This window comes from Hemitrygon akajei, chromosome 28 (genome assembly GCF_048418815.1).
Source record: "Hemitrygon akajei chromosome 28, sHemAka1.3, whole genome shotgun sequence".
Lineage (NCBI taxonomy): Eukaryota > Metazoa > Chordata > Chondrichthyes > Myliobatiformes > Dasyatidae > Hemitrygon > Hemitrygon akajei.
In genome coordinates this window covers 46,451,318-46,470,258 of record NC_133151.1, presented here as the reverse complement: position 1 = coordinate 46,470,258, position 18,941 = coordinate 46,451,318, and the positions used below count along the sequence as shown (strand labels likewise).

The following is an 18,941-nucleotide window of genomic DNA, read 5'->3' as shown; positions in this document are numbered from 1 at the left end:
AATCGCAGGTGATGGAAAACCAAGCAACACAGAAAATGTTGGAGGAAGTCAGCAGGCCAGGTAGCACCTGTGGGAAAAATACAGAGGACGTTTCGGGCCGAGTCCCTTCATCCCGGCTGGAGAAAAAAACGACGAGGAATCAGAGCCAGACGGTGGGGAGGGAGGAAGAAACATGAGGTGACAGGTGAATCCGGCGGGGGGGGGGGGGGTGTCTGGTAAATTAAAGACCTGAAAATTTGATTGGTGAGAGAGATACTGGGCTGGATAACAGGGAAGGGGAGAAGGCCATGGAAGAAAGAAAAGAGGGAGGATCACCAGGGGGAGGTGACGGACAGGTAACGGATGTCAGAGATGGAAAAGAGAATGGGGCTTCGTGAAGGAGGGGGCATTACCGGACATTTGAGAAATCGATGTTCATGCCATCAGGTTGGAGGCTACCCAGACGGAATATAATGTCTTCCACCCTGGGTGTAGCCTCATCACGACAATACAGGAGGCCATGGGCTAATGGGCTGTTTTGTCGGAATTGGAATGGGAAGTGGAATTAAAATGGGTGGCCACTGGGAGATCTGGCTTGTTCTGGTGGACGGAGTGTAAGGTGCTCGCTGAAGTGGACTCCTAATCTGTGTCAGGTCTCACCGATATACAGGAGGCAACACTGGACAAACTGGACCTGGTAGATGATCCTGAAAGACTCACAGCTGAGGTGTCCCCTTACTTGGAAGGATTTCTTGGGGCCCTGAATGGTGATGAGGGCAGATGTGTAGGGGCACTTGTTTCACTTGCAAGGATGAGTGCCAGGAGAGAGATCAGTGGGAGGGACGAACGCACATGGGATTCACATGGGATCCCTGCAGAAAGTAGAGGGGGGAGGGAAAATGTGTTTCGTGGTGGGATCCCGCCGGAGATGGCGGAAGTTACCGAGAATTGTGTGCTGGAGGCGCAGGCTGTTGGGAGGGGGAGGTAGGTGACCACAAGACGAACCCTATCCTGGTGGAGGGCGCGAGGATGGGGTGAGGGCAGACGTGAGCAAAATGGGAGAGATTCTGTTGAGGGCAGCTTTGAAAAAAAAAATGATATCTCCTTTGCTCTTAAATGAATCTCCTGCGGACACGGAGGAATTGAGAGAAGGGGCTGGCATTTTTACAAGTAACGGGGTGGGGAGAGGTATAGTCCAGGTTGCTGTGGGAGTCTGTGTGGTTATAATAGGCATCAGTAGACAAGCTGTCTGCAGAGATAGAGACAGAGAGATCGAGAAAAGGGAGGGAGGTGTCGGATAGGGACCAGGTAAACTTTTGGGCTGGGTGGAAGTTACAAGCAAAGCTGATGAAGTGGACGAGTTCCACGCGGGTGCAGAAAGAACCGGCAATGCTGCCGTTTATGTATGTAGTACAGGAAAAGTGAGGGAGCGATACCAGTGATGGCTTGGAACAGAGACTGTTCCACGTAACCGACAAACAGGAAAGCACAGCTGGGACCCATGACAGCGTCCGTGGCTACACCGTGTGTTTAAAGGAAGTGGGAGGCCAAGTTCGGCCGGAAGAGGTGAATGGTGGTAGAGGGGAGCTGGCTGGGTTTGTTATACAGATGGAAGCGGAGAGCTTTGAGACCTTCCTGGTGCGGGGGGTGTGGAGTTGCTGGACGTGTATAGGGTTTGGACATCCATAGTGAAAATAAGATGGTCTAGGACCGATGTGGGATGAAACCAATTAGACTCCAACTGAATGACCAAATTAAATCAAAACCAAGACATTAGACCCGGCAAGTCGGTTAGTTCCAAGGATGTCGCTCGAGGCAACGCACACTTATGCACAAAGAGAAGCGGATCTTACACACTCATAGAACCATAGAACATTACAGCACAGAAACAGGCCTTTTGGCCCTTCGTGGCTGTGCTGAACCATTTTTCTGCCTAGTCCCACTGACCTGCACCTGGGCCATATCCCTCCAAACCCCTCTCATCCATGTACCTGTCCAAGTTTTTCTTAAATATCAAAGTGATCCCGCATTCACCACTTCATCTGGCAGCTCATTCCACACTCCGACCAGTCTCTGTGTGAAGAAGCTCCACCCCCCCATGTTCCCTTTAAACTTTTCCCCCTTCACCCTTAACCCATGACCTCTGTTTTTTTTCTACACTGGCCTCAGTGGAAAAAGCCTGCTTGCATTCACTCTATCTATACCCATCATAATTTTATACACCTCTGTCAAATCACCCCTCATTCTCCCACGCTCCAGGAATAGAGTCCTAACCTATTCAACCTTTCTCTGTAATTCAGTTTCTCAAGTCCCGGCAACATCCTTGTAAACTTTCTTTGCACTCTTTCAACCTTATTAATATCCTTCCTGTAATTAGGTGACCAAAACCGCACACAATACTCCAAATACGGTCCCACCAATGTCTTATACAACCTCACCATTACATTCCAACTCTCATACTCAATACTTTGATTTATAAAGGCCAATGTACCAAAAGCTCTCTTTACAGCTCTATCTACTTGTGACGCCACTTTTAGGGAATTATGTATCTGTACTCCCAGATCCCTCTGTTCTACTGCACTCCTCGGTGTCCTACCATTTTCCTGACAGAAAGATATCATGCACCCCGGGTATTATCTGTTTTCCCTTCTTCTATCCGGCTGAAGGTACAAACTCATGGGTAGCTTCAACTCCGCTGTTCTGTCGGTTGAATGGTGTCCGAGTACAATAAGATGGACCCTTGACCTCAGAATCTACCCGTTATGATGCGACACCTGATTATTTACCCGCACTGTGCTTTCTCTGTCGCAGTGACATTTTATTCTGCATTCTGTTATTGCTTAACATTGTTCTCTCTCTTTTCTTTTTACAATATTTTTATTCAGAAGAAAAAAACAAGATTTACATAGTGCAACACATAGATACATCTCAACAAAACTTGTGTACATTCATATATTGTAATAAAATTGATCAAAATGTTATAGTATAAGACATAAAGGTATACCACTCTGTAATCAAAAATTTAAAGATAGGTTATACATCATAAAATATTTTTTTATATAAAAAACACAGTCAACCCCCTACCAACCCTACTACCAAAGAAAAAAGCTGATGGATGATAATGGATAATTAGAAAAAAAACATATTCGCTTAAGAAGAGAAGATAAAAATATACATAAAAGTCTGTGGACTGTTAAACTTTATAAATTGGAAAAGTAATTTAGGAAAGGTCCCCAGATATCATAAAAAGATTGTTTCGAATTTAAGACTGAGCTGCGGATCTTTTCTAAATTTAAATAAGTCATAATATCACGTAGCCATTGAAGATGTGTAGGAGGGGTAGACTCCATCCATTTAAGCAAGATTGCTCTTCTTGCTAAAAGAGAAGTAAAAACTAAAACCTGTAGGTTAGGAGTATTTAAAGTTATATCTTCATTTGCAATAATACCAAACAAGGCAGTAAGGCATATGTGTCAAACTCAAGGCCCGCGGGCCAAATCCGGCCCGCGGTGGAATTATCTTTGGCCCGCGAGATAATATCTAATTACTATTAAAGCTGGCCCCAGTAATCGAAGCGCCTATGGCGTATGATATGGCTAATGCTGAGTTTATTCAGGTACCAGGTTTTCAGGGTTTTTAGTGTTTATTCGGCAGTCTTCTTCATAAAAAACGGAATTTGTAGAGTGAAACACTTCGTAGTTATAGCAGAGACTGAGACACATGAGAGCAGGCTGAAAAAACGGAGGCAACGAAAGCTGCGTTCGCACGCGTCCGACTGATCCGGTCCACATGAAGCTGCATTTTGCTCAATCTGGCCCGTGACCTAAAATGAGTTTGACACCCCTGCTGAGTAAGGGGATTTGGGTCAAATTGGACCCTATACTTCCCGCCAAAACTTTTCAATTTTAGGGCAAAACCAAAACATATGAATTAAAGAGGCATCAGCAGAGTTGCATTTATTACAAAGTGGAGAAACATTCGGATAAAAACTGTACAGCTTCTATTTAGAAATGTAAGCTCTCTGAACCACTTTAAAGTGTAGAAGAGAATGACGAGTACAGAAGGATGATTTATTAACCCGTTGAAGAATTTTATTCCATCTATCATCAGAAATCTGACAATTTAGGTCATCCTCCCAAGAAATAAAGAGATGGGTGGATTAGCCCTACCCAATTTTAGGTTTTACTATTGGGCTGCCAATATAAGGAATATTACTTTCTGGTCCTATTATATTTATCGTAAAGATTGCCCATCATGGGTCTCCTTAGAAGTTAATTCTGTAAAAAATTCCTCTATTGTCTTTCTTCTTGGATCATACTCTTCTTTTTCAGCAAATGAAATAACAGATAACATAATTGTTAAGCAAACTTTAAGGATTTGGTCTCAATTTAGGACATTTTTTGGTTTAGCGAATTTTTCATTATCATCTCCCATTCTCCTTAATTATTTTTTTTATCCCTTCCATGACTGACTAAGTCTTTAAGGATTGGGATGAACTAGGTATTAAGTGATTTTGGGACCTGTTTATCTCAGGATCTCTTGCTTCATTTGACCAATTGTCAACTAAATTTGCACTCCCAAAAACACATTTTTACAGATACCTTCAAATTAGAGATTTCTTATGTTCCCAATTAACTACTTTTCCTATAGGTCCTGATAAAAATTTACTGGACGATCTTTTAAATTTTAAACCTTTTGTTAATGGTTCTAATATGGAGCCAGTGATCATTAATGGAGAATGTGTGGAGCAGGTTAAGACCTACAAGTATCTGGGAGTACAGTTAGACGAGAAGCTAGACTGGACTGCCAACACAGATGCCTTGTGCAGGAAGGCACAGAGTCGACTGTACTTCCTTAGAAGGTTGGCGTCATTCAATGTCTGTAGTGAGATGCTGAAGATGTTCTATAGGTCAGTTGTGGAGAGCGCCCTCTTCTTTGTGGTGGCGTGTTGGGGAGGAAGCATTAAGAAGAGGGACGCCTCACGTCTTAATAAGCTGGTAAGGAAGGCGGGCTCTGTCGTGAGCAAAGTACTGGAGAGTTTAACATCAAAAAAAGTTGAATTTCCCCATGGGGATGAATAAAGTATCTATCTATCTATCTATCTATCTATCTATCTATCTATCTATCTATCTATCTATCTATCTATCTATCTATCTATCTATCTATCTATCTATCTATCTATCTATCTAATACTGGTATCTATAACTTGCTGATTGATTCTAGACAATCTTTTTAGATAAAATTAAAAAAAGCTTGGGAGGAGAACATTGTTCTCTCTCAATACACTGTGGAATGATCTGATCTCTCGGAACAGCGTGAAAGCGAAGCTTTCTGTATCTCGGTACGCGACAACAAACATTTTAAATGCCACTGAACGTGGTGAGGCAGTAGCAGGAACGCCGATCTCCGGACAGCTCAGGGTTTCCCAGCGGGCAATACAACGCACGGCAAAAGCTGCTGGACACCAGCGTCCCTGGGTGGGCTCGAACCACCAACCTTTCGGTTAACAGCCGAACGCGCTCACCGATTGCGCCACAGAGACTATCCAGAAAAGGCTTCTATAAATGGTCCACTCCAGCGTTGCAAGATGGTGACTAACAATTGATGCTGTGACCCGGCTTTTCACGGTCTACATGAATGGTTTGCACCAGAGGGTGACGGACGACATAAAACTGAAAACGCTGAAACCACATATGTTTTGAGAGGCAGGTGTTGAAGCAAATCAGCTCTTGTCTGAATGGTGACTTGGATCCTCTGCAATTCACCTACTGAAGCAACAGCAGATGTGTCTCGTTGGCTCTTCACACAACTCTGGAACATCTGGACACCAAAGATGCAAACATCTGGATGCCCTTTATTGACTACAGCTCAGCATTTAACACCATCATGCCCTCAGAACTAATCCGCACACTGCAAGACATGGGCTTCAATACCCACTTGTGCGATTGGTTCCTGGATTTCCTCAGTTGCAAACCGCAGTCAGTTCGGATTGGCAAACACATCTCCTCCACAATCTCTGTCAGCACAGGAGCATCACAGGGACGTGAGCTTAGCCCCCAGCTCCACTCGCTTTCGACCTATAACTGTGTGGCTAAGTACAGCTCCAACACAATATACAAGTTTGCAAACATGCAGGATCTCCCAGTGGCCACACATTTTAATTCCACGTCCCATTCCCATTCTGATATGTCAATCTATGGCCTCCTCTACCGTCGAGATGAAGCCACATTCAGGTTGGAGGAACAACACCTTATATTCTGTCTGGGTGGCCTCCAACCTGATGGCATGAAGACTGATTTCTCTAACTTCCGTTAATGCCCCTCCTCACCTTCTTACCCCATCACCTATCTATTTATTTATTTATTGTTTGCTTATTCATTCATCCATCCATCGACTTATTTATTTATTTATTATTTATTTTCGCCCTTTTCCCTCTTTTTCCTTTTTTTCCCCCTCTGTCCCTTTCACAATCACTCCTTGCCTGCTGTCCAGCTCCCTCTGGTGCTCCCCTACCCCTTTCTTTCCCTCAGCCTCCCATCCCATGATCCTTTCCCTTCTCCAGCTGTGTATCCCTTTTGCCAATCAACTTTCCAGCTCTTAGCTTCATCCCTCCCTCTCCGGTCTTCTCCTATCATTTCAGTTCTCCCCCTCTCCCTCCCACTTTCAAATCTCCTACTATCTCTTCTTTCAGTCAGTCTTGACGAAGGGTCTCGGCCCGAAACGTCGTCTGTACTTCTTCCTATAGATATTGCCTGGCCTGCTGCGTTCCACCAGCATTTTGTCTGTGTTACCATATACAAGTTTACTGATTACACTACTGTTGTGGGCTGTATCAAAGGGAGTTATGAATTATCATACAGGAGGGAGATCGAAAATCTGGCTGATTGACATAATAACAACAACCACTTACTCAATGACAGTAAACCAAGGGACTGATTGTGGACTTTAGGAGAGGAAACTGGAGATACCGGAGCCAGTACTCAAAGGACGAACTGAGTTGGAGAGAGTAAGTAACTTTAAATTCCTGACCTGTCCTGGACCTTATACAATGAAAGCACAACAGCACCTGTACTTGCTCAGGACTCTGCGGAGGTTCAGCATGTCATTGAAAACCTTGGCAAGCTTCTATAAATGTGTGGTGGAAAGTGTGCTGACTGGCTGTAATACAGCCTGGTATAGGAACATAGTGGAACATAGTGGAACATAGGCCTTTGAGTGGAAAATACCACGAAGGGTAGTGGATCCAGCCCAGGTATATCACAGTTAAAACATTCATTACCACTGAGCCCTTCCACATGAAATATTGCTGTAGGAAAGCAACATAAATCATCATAGATCCTCACCACCCAGACAATGCTCTTTTCTCACTGCTACCATCAGGCAGAAGGTACAGATACCTCAGGACTCGCAGCACCAGGTTCAAGAACGGTTACTACCCCTCAACCATCAGGGGCTTGAACAAAAGTGGATAGTTACATTCATTTCAGGATTGTGTTATATCATTAATTCCTGCTCGATATTTATTGCTATTTATTTTTCTGCATTTGCACAGTTTGATAACAGTTTATAGTTCCTCATATTTACAGTTCACAGTTACTGTTCTATAGTTTTGCTAATAATACCCGCAGAAAAAGAATCTCAGCGTTGTATCTGGTGACACGTCTGTATTGTGAGAATAAATTTTACCTTGTACTTTGGACTATATGGTGACATATGCGTATTGTGATAACAACTTACTTTGGATTAAATTTTTGGTTTTGCAATATTTTTCCGTAACTTTCTTTTTTCATGAAATGTTCAGTGATCTTGTTCCAATGTTTTTTACCCAAAATTATAAAAGATCATCGAAACAAAAATATACAAAATACAAACATTAAGTATTTATAAGACCGGAGTCAAATGAAAATATGAATATTACTGTCTATAACACACTGAAGTCCCAAGGGAGGGAGAGGGGTCACCATTCACCGAAATCCCCCACTATTCCCACTCTGTCACAATTCTCACTAGTTTTTCAGCGGCTCCACTGATTGACAGCTTCCTCTGCCCCGCCCCCGGGCTGCTGACTCACGTCACGTGTCACACGATATTGCTCCCCGTGACGCGCTGACGTCACAGTGTTTTTTACCGACGTCGTTTCCAGGGGAACGGTCCGGAATGGCGGTCACGGGGTTGTAGTAAAGTGGAGTCGATCTTGTTGGGGTTTCGGCTCCACTGTGGGAATCGGCCTCTCCTCTTCCTGCCCACGGAACAGTGAGTGTCTGTCAGCGCCTCACCGCACCGGCTCTCTGCCTCAGGTACAATATTTCAACCATATTTGCACAGTTACATGGATAGGAAAGGTTGAGAGGGACACGGGCCTAATGCAGGCGGATGGGACGAGTTCAGGTCGACAACTTGGTCGGCGTGGATGAGTTTTACCGAAGGGACGGTTTCAGTTCTGTATAAATCACTGACTCTGTTTTGGGAGGTTAATTCCGGATGCCAGCTATTCTCTGTGTGAAATATTTACCCCTCAGATCCCCTTTAAATGTGTCTTTTACAGTTCTGTACAATTCTAATAGACAATATACAATAGACAATAGGTGCAGAAGTAGACTATTCGGCCCTTCGAGCCTGCACCGCCATTTTGAGATCATGGCTGATCATCTACTATCAATACCCGGTTCCTGCCTTGTCCCCATATCACTTGATTCCCCTATCCATAAGATACCTATCTAGCTCCTTCTTGAAAGCATCCAGAGAATTGGCCTCCACTGCCTTCCGAGGCAGTGCATTCCAGACCCCCACAACTCTCTGGGAGAAGAAGTTTTTCCTTAACTCTGTCCTAAATGACCTACCCCTTATTCTCAAACCATGCCCTCTGGTACTGGACTCTCCCAGCATCTGGAACATATTTCCTGCCTCTATCTTATCCAATCCCTTAATAATCTTATATGTTTCAATCAGATCCCCTCTCAATCTCCTTAATTCCAGCATGTACAAGCCCAGTCTCTCTAACCTCTCTGCGTAAGACAGTCCGGACGTCCCAGGAATTAACCTCGTGAATCTACGCTGCACTTCCTCCACAGCCAGGATGTCCTTCCTTAACCCTGGAGACCAAATCTGTACACAATACTCCAGGTGTGGTCTCACCAGGGCTCTGTACAAATGCAAGAGGATTTCCTTGCTCTTGTACTCAATTCCCTTTGTTATAAAGGCCAACATTCCATTAGCCTTCTTCACTGCCTGCTGCACTTGCTCATTCACCTTCGGTGACTGATGAACAAGGACTCCTAGATCTCTTTGTATTACTCCCTTACCTAACTCTACACTGTTCAGATAATAATCTGCCTTCCTGTTCTTACTCCCAAAGGGGATAACCTCACACTTATTCACATTAAACGTCATCTGCCAAGTATCTGCCCACTCACCCAGCCTATCCAAGTCACCCTGAATTCTCCGAACATCCTCATCACATGTCACACTGCCACCCAGCTTAGTATCATCAGCAAATTTGCTGATGTTATTCTCAATGCCTTCATCTAAATCGTTGACGTAAATCGTAAACAGCTGTGGTCCCAATACCGAGCCCTGTGGCACCCCACCAGTCACCACCTGACATTCCGAGAAACACCCATTCACCGTTACCCTTTGCTTTCTATCTGCCAACCAGTTGTCTATCCATGTGAATGTCTTCCCCCCCCCCCCCCCCAATGCCATGAGCTCTGATTTTACCCACCAATCTCCTATGTGGGACCTTATCAAATGCCTTCTGAAAATCGAGGTACACTACATCCACTGGATCTCCTTTGTCTAATGAGAGGCAGTTCTTTGGCTGATAAGGCAAGTAGAACACACAACCCTGTCTACCTGTGATGCCACATACAGGGAACTGTGTAACAATATTAGAGACACATGCACAGGTACTTCAGTGAGCAAGGCTTGGAGGGATATGAAATTAATGCAGGAAAGTGCGATTAGTATAGCTGTGCGTGATGAGGAGCATAAATGTGATGGGCCAGAGGGTCTGTTTCTATCCTGGACAACCCTGGGAACAGCAGTCCTCCACTGCAGTGGGGTTTGTTACCTTCATTCTCAGCTGTGGGCTTGTTCCACTGAACCCCTTATCCTCTGAGAAGATATTTGCACCCTCCCACTTTGACCAAGCTGTTAGCCAGCTCCTAATATTACCCAGAGCTCCTCACCAAATTCCCATATAAAAGTCCTGTTACTGGTGCACAGGGAGTGGGAGCATTTTGGTAGCTTTTTGAGGGGGTTGGTTCACTATTTGACCATTAATACCTTTGTCCAACAGAAATCCATTGTCCTGGGTTCTGAGTGTTTTAGGTAAGTCCATCCTGAAGTTCTGTGTTCCAGGTTCCCACTAAACCAGTCTGCTTCTGATTAAATCTCTCATGACAATCACAGCTCCATTCTCATCTCTCTTTGATATTTCCCCTTTTGTGCTTTATCCCATCGGGAGGAACACCTGAGGATCTTGAGACCACTCCTCACTGTGTCTTCTTTCCCTTCGCTTTCACCATCACTGTCCCTACGTGTATAGTGCCTATGAAAAGTATTCATGCCCCATGTTTTATTGTTTTACGATATTGAATCACAGTGGATTACATTTGGCTTTTTTTAACTGATCAGCAGAAAAAGACTCTTGTGTCAAAGTGAAAACAGATCTCTACAAAGTGCTCTAAATTAATTACAGATAGAAGTCACAAAATAATTGTCTGTATAAGTATTCACCTCCTTTAATATAACACACCAAATCATCACTGGTGCAGCCAATTGGTTTTAGGAGTTACATTATCAGTTAAATGGAGATCACCATGTGCAGTCAAGGTGTTTCAATTGATTGTAGTAAAAATACACGACTGTTGGTAGTCAGTATCCTGGCAAAGACTACACCATGAAGACAAAAGAACACTCCAAGAAGCTCTGCAAAACGCTTATTGAAAAGCACAAGTCAGGAGACTGATACAAGAAAATTTCCAAGTCACTGAATACCCTTGGAGTCCAGTTTAGTCATAGAAACATAGAAAACCTACAGCACCATACAGGCCCTTCGGCCCACAAAGTTGTGCCGAACATGTCCCTATCTTAAAAATTACCAGGCTCACCTATAGCCCTCTATTTTTCGAAGCTCCATGGACCTATCGAAAAGCCTCTTAAAAGACCCTATCGTATCTGCTTCTACCACTGTTGCCGGCAGTCCATTCCATGCACTCACCACTCTCTGAGTAAAAAAACTTACCTCTGACATCTCTGTACCTACTCCCCAGTACCTTCAACCTGTGTCCGCTTGTGGCAGCCATTTCAGCCCTGGGAAAAAGCCTCTGACTATCCACACTATCAATGCCTCTCATCATCTTGTACACCTCTATCAGTTCACCTCTCATCCTCCTTTGCTCCAAAGAGAATAGGCTGAGTTCATTCAACCTATTCTCATAAAGTATGCTACCCAATCCAGGCAACGTCTTTGTAAATCTCCTCTGCACCCTTTCTATGGCTTCCACATCCTTCCTGTAGAGAGGTGACCAAAACTGAGCACAGTACTCCAAGTGGGTTCTGACCAGGGTTGTGTATAGCTGCAACATTACCTCTCGGCTCCTAAATTCAATTCCACGATTGATGAAGGCCAATACACCCTATGCCTTTTCAACCACTGAGTCAACCTGCGCAGCTGTTTTGAGCGTCTATGGACTCAGACCCCAAGATCACTCTGATCCTTCACACTGCAAAGAGTCTTACCATTAATACTATATCCTGCCATCATATTTGACCTATCAAAATGAACCACTTCGGACTTAACTGGGTTGAACTCCATCTGCCTCTTCTCAGCCCAGTTTTGCATCCTATCAATGTTCCGCTGTAACCTCTGACAGCCGTCCACACTATCCACTACTCCTCCAACCTTTGTGTCATCAGCAAACTTACTAACCCATCCTTCCACTTCCTCATCCAGGTCATTTATAAAGATCACGAAGGGTCCCAGAACTGGTGACCGACCTCCATGCAGAGTATGACCCGTCTACAACCATTCTTTTCCTTCTGTGGGCAGGCCAGTTCTGGATCCACAAAGCAATGTCCCCTTGGATCCCATGCTTCCTTACTTTCTCAGTAAGCCTTGCATGGGGTACCTTATCAAGTGCCTTGCATGGGGTACCTTATCAAATGCCTTGCTGAAATCCATATGCACTATATCTACTGCTCATCCTTCATGAATGTGTTTAGTCACATCCTCAAAAAATCCAATCAGGCTTGTAAGGCACATCCTGCCCTTTACAAAGCCATGCTGACTACTCCTAATCATATTATAGCTCTCCAAATGTTCATAAATCCTGCCTCTCAGGATCTTCTCCATCATCTTACCAACCACTGAGGTAAGACTCACTGGTCTGTAATTTCCTGGGCTATCTCTACTCCCGTTCTTGAATAAAGGAACAACATCCACAATCCTCCAGAACCTCTCCCGTCCCCATTGATGATGCAAAGAGCATCGCCAGAGGCTCGGCAATCTCCACCCCTTGCCTACCCCATGTAGCCTGGGGTACATTTCGTCCGGTCCCAGTGACTTATCCAACTTTCCAAAAGTTCCAGCACATCCTCTTTCTTAATATCTATATGCCCAAGCTTTTCAGTCTGCTGCAAGTCATCACGACAATCACTAAGATCCTTTTCCATAGTGAACACTGAAGTAAAGTATTCATTAGGTACCTCTGCTATTTCCTCCTGTTGCATACACGCTTTCCCACTGTCACGCTTGATAAGTCCTATTCTGTCATGTCTTATCCTCTTGCTCTTCACATACTTGTAGAATGCCTTGGGGTTTTGCTTAATCCTGCCCGCCAAGGCCTTCTGGCTCTCCTAATTTCCTCCTTAAGCACCTTCCTAGTAGCCTTATAATCTTCTAGATCTCTATCATCCAGAAGTGGAAAGAATATGGCACAGCTGTAAATCTACCTCGAGCAGACAGTGTTCAAAAATTGAGCAGCTGTGCAAGAAGAGAACTAGAGAGAGAGGCTACCAAAACACCTTTGATAACTCTAGATAACTCAACCTTTGATAACTCAAGCTTCCATGGCTAAAATGGGAGAGATTTTGCATACAATGATAGTTGCCCAGGTGTTTCACCTGTCACAGGTTTATCAGGGAGTGGCAAAGAGAAAGCCACTGTTGAAAAAAGCTCTCATGAAATCTCACCTGGAGTTTGTCAGAGGACAAGAGGGACTCTGAAGCCAGCTGGAAGAAGGTTCTATGGTCTGAAAGTAAAATAGAACTTTTTTTGCAATCAGACTGATCTCGTAAGTTTGATGTAAGCCAAACACTGCACATCATCAAAAACACACCATCCCTACTGTGGAGCATGGTGCATTGTGCTTCACTGCAGCAAGCCCTGGAAAGCTTGTGAAGGTAGAGGGTAAAATGAATGCAGCAAAATACAGGGAAATCCTGGAGGAAAACGTAACACAGTCTGCAAGAAAACTGAGAGTTGGGAGAAGATTTGTTTTCCAGCAAGACAATGACCACGAGCTTAAAACCAAAGCTGCATAGGAATGCATTAAAACAGCAAAGTTAATGTCCCGGAGTGGCCAAGTCAGAGTCCAGACTTCAATCTGTAGCTGGATTTGAAAAGAGCTTTTCACTCACAAACTGTATGCATTCTGACAGATCTTGAGTAGTTTTGTAAGGAAGAATGGGGAAAAATTGCAGTGTCCAGATGTGCAAAGCTGATAGAGACCTATCCACACAGACTCAAGGCTGTAATTGCTGCCAATGGTGCATCAAAAGTACTGGAGAGTTTAACATCGGTAGCTGAGCGAAGGGCGCTGAGTAGGCTACGGTCAATTATGGATAACTCTGAACATCCTCTACATAGCACCATCCAGAGACAGAGAAGCAGTTTCAGCGACAGGTTACTATCGATGCAATGCTCCTCAGACAGGATGAAGAGGTCAATACTCCCCAATACCATTAGGCTTTACAATTCTACCGCCAGGACTTAAGAACTTTTTAAAAGCTATTATTAATGCTTTTTGAGATAGTGATTTAGATGTATATCATATGTTTTACTGAGTTAAGTATTGTATGTAATTAGTTTTGCTACAACAAGTGTATGGGACATTGGAAAAAAGTTGAATTTCCCCATGGGGATGAATAAAGTATCTATCTATCTATCTATCAACTAAATACTGACTTGAAGGAGCTGAACACGCCTACCTGGACATGGTCCATTCCCTGTACGTTTGTGTGCCTGTCTTAATACATGACTCCCTTACTCAACACCCTGACTAGTCGGGACCAGCGTTCTGTACACCTTATCCCATTGTGCAGCCACGTTCAGTGAACTATGTGCCTGGATCCCAAGATCACTCTTTACACCAATGCTGGGAAGGAGTCAATCATTAACATTATACTTTCTTCTTTCATTTGACCTCCCAAAGTGCAAAACCGCATTCCCTCCCAGATTAAATTCCTTCTGCAACTTCTCTGCATATCTGTTTGTGATCTATATCCCATTGTGTGCATTGATCAATGTTTACACTGTCCACAATTCCACCAATCTTGCTGTCACCTGTAAACTTGTAAACCACCCATCAACATTTTCATCCAAACATCGATATATATCACAATCAGCATAATTCCCAGCTTCAATCCTTGTGGATCACCACTGTTCATGGACTTCCAGCACTACTTAGCTTTCTATGAGGAATCCATTTCTGAATTGAAATAGCAATTTATATTGAATCCCACGGGTCTTTTTCAAATGCCTTACTAAGCTCTATAGAGATCATGTCCACAGTCTTGCCCTCATCAAGCACCAAGATGTTGGGACTGATTCTTTTTACGTTATATGTCAATGATTTGAATGATGGAGTTGATGGATTTGTTGCAAAATATGCAGATGATATGAAGAGACAGGTGGATGCACAGGTATTTTTGAGGAAATAGGGAAAGACAGACAGATGAAGCGAATGGGCAAATAAGTGGCAGATGGAATACAGAATTGGGAAGTGTATGGTCATGCACTTCGGTTGAAGAGATATTAGGGTTGACTATTTTCTAAAGGGAGAAAAGATACAGAAAAAAGCCCACTTTTAGCAGCGGGCAGTGTTGGTGTGGGCAGCGGAGCGGGAGTAAGGAGTGCTGGAGGTCGACAGACGACTGGAGATCAGAGGATCGGAGTATCAGCCGTTGTAGGTAGGCCAAAACCGTCTGACCTCCCTGGGCAGTACCTGAGGAGGAAGGTAAAACTGCGCAGGTGCGGGTGACATCAGCAGCGAGCGCGGGGTTTAAAAAGAGGCCCACTTTTAGCAGCAGGCAGTGGAGTTCGTGGGAGTAGAGTGCTGGGCTTTAGCTCAGCAGGCTTCGGTGCAAGTGGACTTTGGTGAGAGGAAATCAGTGAGCCTGAGTACGTGCTTGCTGAGGTTAAAAAGGTAAGGTCAGTAGGTACTTTTTTCATCTATTCTGACTAATCTGGGATCAGGTAATGGGGGAGACAGTTAGAGCAGTGGTGTGCTCCGTATGCAGTATGTGGGAGGTCAGGGTCAACACAGTTGTCCCTGATGACCACACCTGCAAAAGGTTCATCCAGCTGCAGCTCCTATCAGACCGAGTTAGGGAATTGGAGCAGGAGCTGGATGAACTACGGATCATTCGGGAGGCAGAGGCAGAGATATATAAGAGTCATCGGGAGGTAGTCACACTGAAAAGACAGGAGGTAGGCAAATGGGTGACAGTCAAGAGAGGCAGGGGGAGCAGACAGAGAGAGCAGAGCACCCCTGTGGCCGTTCCCATCAACAATAAGTATACCGTTTTGGATACTGTTGGTGGGGATGACCTACCAGGAACAAGTTGCAGTGGTCCTGTCTCTGGCACTGAGGTTGGACCCTCGACTAGGAAGGGGAGGAGGGAAGAGAAGAGAGCGGTAGTGATAGGGGATTCTATCGTCGGGGGGCGGATAGGAGATTTTGTGGGGAAGATCGGGAGTCTCGGATGGTATGTTGCCTCCCTGGTGCCGGGGTCCGGGACATCTCAGATCAGGTGCAGGTTATTCTCGACAGGGAGGGCAAGAACCCAGATGTTGTGGTCCATGTAGGGACCAACGACGTGGGTAGGGGTAGTGAGGGGGTCCTGCGTAGTGAGTTCAGGGAGTTAGGTGTGAAGCTGAAGGGCAGGACCTCCAGGGTAACAATCTCAGGATTGCTACCTGTGCCACGTGTGAGTGAGGCAAGGAACAGAAGGATTATACAGATTAATACGTGGCTGAGAGGATGGTGCAGGAGGAAGGGCTTCAGGTTTTTAGATAATTGGGCTTTGTTCCAGGGAAGGTGGGATCTGTTCCGAAGGGACGGTTTACACCTGAACTGGAGTGGTACTAACATTCTTGCAGGAAAGTTTGCTAGTGCTTCTCGGGGGGGTTTAAACTAAATTTGCAGGGGGCAGGGATCCAGAATGTGAGAGAGGATAGCGAGATGAAGAATAAAGGGCAGGTGGGGGCTACATGGTTCCGGAATATTAAGTGTGTGGTAGAGAAAGGTGAGGCGGAACAAGTGATAAGGAGGACACATGTACAGGAGGATGGTCTGACGGAACATGGAGTTAAATGTGCAGTAAGAATAAGTAAATTTAGGAAGGACAACAAAATTCAAGGGGCGTATAGCCCGATGGGAGTTTGGGGAGCTGGGTTAAGCACAATAGGCAGCGATTTAAACAGAGAGAGGAGAAATGGGCTAAAAATTCTATATCTGAATGCACGGTGTCAGAAACAAGGTGGATGAGCTTGAAGCTCAGGTGCGAATGGGTAACTATGATGTTGTTGGGATAATGGAGACATGGCTGCAGGGAGATCAGACCTGGGAAATGAATGTACAAGGGTATACGTGCTATCGTAGGGACAGAAATGTGGGCAGAGGGGGTGAGGTGGCCCTGTTGGTGAGGAATGAGGTTCAGTCCTTTGCAAGGGGGGGGACATAGGATCAGGAGAAGTAGAGTCTGTGTGGATAGAACTGAGGAACAGTAAGGGCAAAAAGACCCTAATGGGTGTTGTCTACAGGCCACCAAACAGTAGCATTGATATTGGGTGCAAGTTGAATAGGGAGTTAACATTGGCATGTGGCAAAGGTAATGTTGCAGTAGTTATGGGGGATTTCAACATGCAGGTGAATTGGGACAATCAGGTTGGTGCTGGACCCCAGGATAGGGAGTTTGTAGAGTGCCTACGGGATGCATTCTTGGAACAGCTTGTACGAGAGCTGACCAGGGACAAGGCTGTTCTGGATTTAGACTTGTGTAATGAACAGGATTTGATAAGCGATCTTGAAGTAAAGGAGCCATTAGGAGGTAGTGACCATAATATGGTAAGTTTTTATCTGCAATTTGAGAGGGCAGATCGGAGGTGTCAGTGTTGCAGTTGAACAGGGGAGACTATGGAGCCATGGGGGAGGAGCTGGCCAAAGTTAACTGGACGGATATCCTAGCAGAGAAGACAGTGGAACAGCAATGGCGGGTATTCTTGGGAATAATGCACAAGGTGCAAAATCAGTTCATCCTCTGGAGAACGGAGGATTCAAAGGGGGGGAAGGGGCCACAGTGGTTGACAAAGGAAGTCAGAGTTTGCATAGCATTAAAAAAAAGGAAGTATGACAGAGCTAAGGTGAGTGGGAGGACAGATGATTGGGAAATTTTTAAGGAACAACAGAACTTAACTAAAAAGGCAATACGGGGAGAAAAAATGGGGTACGAATGCTAGCTAGCCAGGAATATAAAGGAGGATAGCAAAAGCTTTTTTAGGTATGTGAAGAGAAAGAAGACAGTTAAGAACAATGTTGGGCCCTTGAAGAATGAATTGGGTGAAATTGTTATGGGAAACAGAGAAATGGCAGAAGAATTTAATAAGTACTTTAGATCTGTCTTCACTAGGGAAGACACAAGCAATCTCCCAGATGTATGGATGGGCCAAGGACATAGGGTAACAGAGGAAATGAAACAGATTGACATTAGGAAGGAAACGGTGATGAGTAGACTGATGGGACTGAAGGCTGACAAATCCCCAGGTCCAGATGGTCTGCATCCTAGGGTACTAAAGGAGGTGGCCCTGGAAATTGCAGATGCATTGGTAATCATTTTCCAATGTTCCTTAGATTCAGGATCAGTTCCTGAGGATTGGAGAATGGTTAATGTTATCCCACTTTTTAAGAAAGGAGGGAGGGAGAAAACAGAGAACTTTCATTCTGTCAGCCTAACATCAGTAGTGGGGAAGATGCTAGAGTCCATTATTAAAGATGAAATAGTGGCATATCTGGATAGCAGTGATAGGATTGGGCCGAGCCAGCATGGATTTACCAAGGGCAAATCATGCTTGACTAATCTATTGGAGTTTTCCGAGGATGTAACCAGGAAGTTAGACAAGGGAGATCCAGTGGATGTAGTGTACCTCGATTTTCAGAAGGCACTTGTAATGTCCCACATAGGAGATTGGTGGGTAAAATCAGAGCTCGTGGCATTGGGGGGAAGATATTGACATGGATAGAAAACTGGTTGGCAGATAGAAAGCAAAGGGTAGCGGTGAATGGGTGTTTCTCGGAATGGCAGGTGGTGAATAGTGGGGTGCCACAGAGCTCGGTATGTTTTTCAGCCGCCAAAGCCATAGAGAGTGCGGCCCTGGCATTTCAGAGCGTACACCACATCCATGGCAGTGATATTCCATGTTCTCATCCTGATGAAGGTTCTCAGCCCGAAATGAAGGCATTGAGAATAACATCAGCAAATTTGCTGATGATACTAAGCTGGGTGGCAGTGTGACGTGATGAGGATGTTAGGAGAATTCAGGGTGACTTGGATAGGCTGGGTGAGTGGGCAGATACTTGGCAGATGACGTTTAATGTGAATAAGTGTGAGGTTATCCACTTTGGGAGTAAGAACAGGAAGGCAGATTATTATCTGAAAGGTGTAGAGTTAGGTAAGGGAGA

The 18,941-nt window shown here is 44.7% G+C and overlaps 1 non-coding gene across 1 annotated transcript; it reads right to left on the bottom strand.

Annotated features, from left to right (window-relative positions):
* Positions 1 to 5,447: 5,447 nt before the first annotated feature.
* trnan-guu (transfer RNA asparagine (anticodon GUU)) lies at positions 5,448 to 5,521 on the bottom strand. The gene has a single exon. It is a non-coding gene; the product is annotated as a tRNA-Asn (tRNA).
* Between the last annotated feature and the right edge of the window lie 13,420 nt (positions 5,522 to 18,941).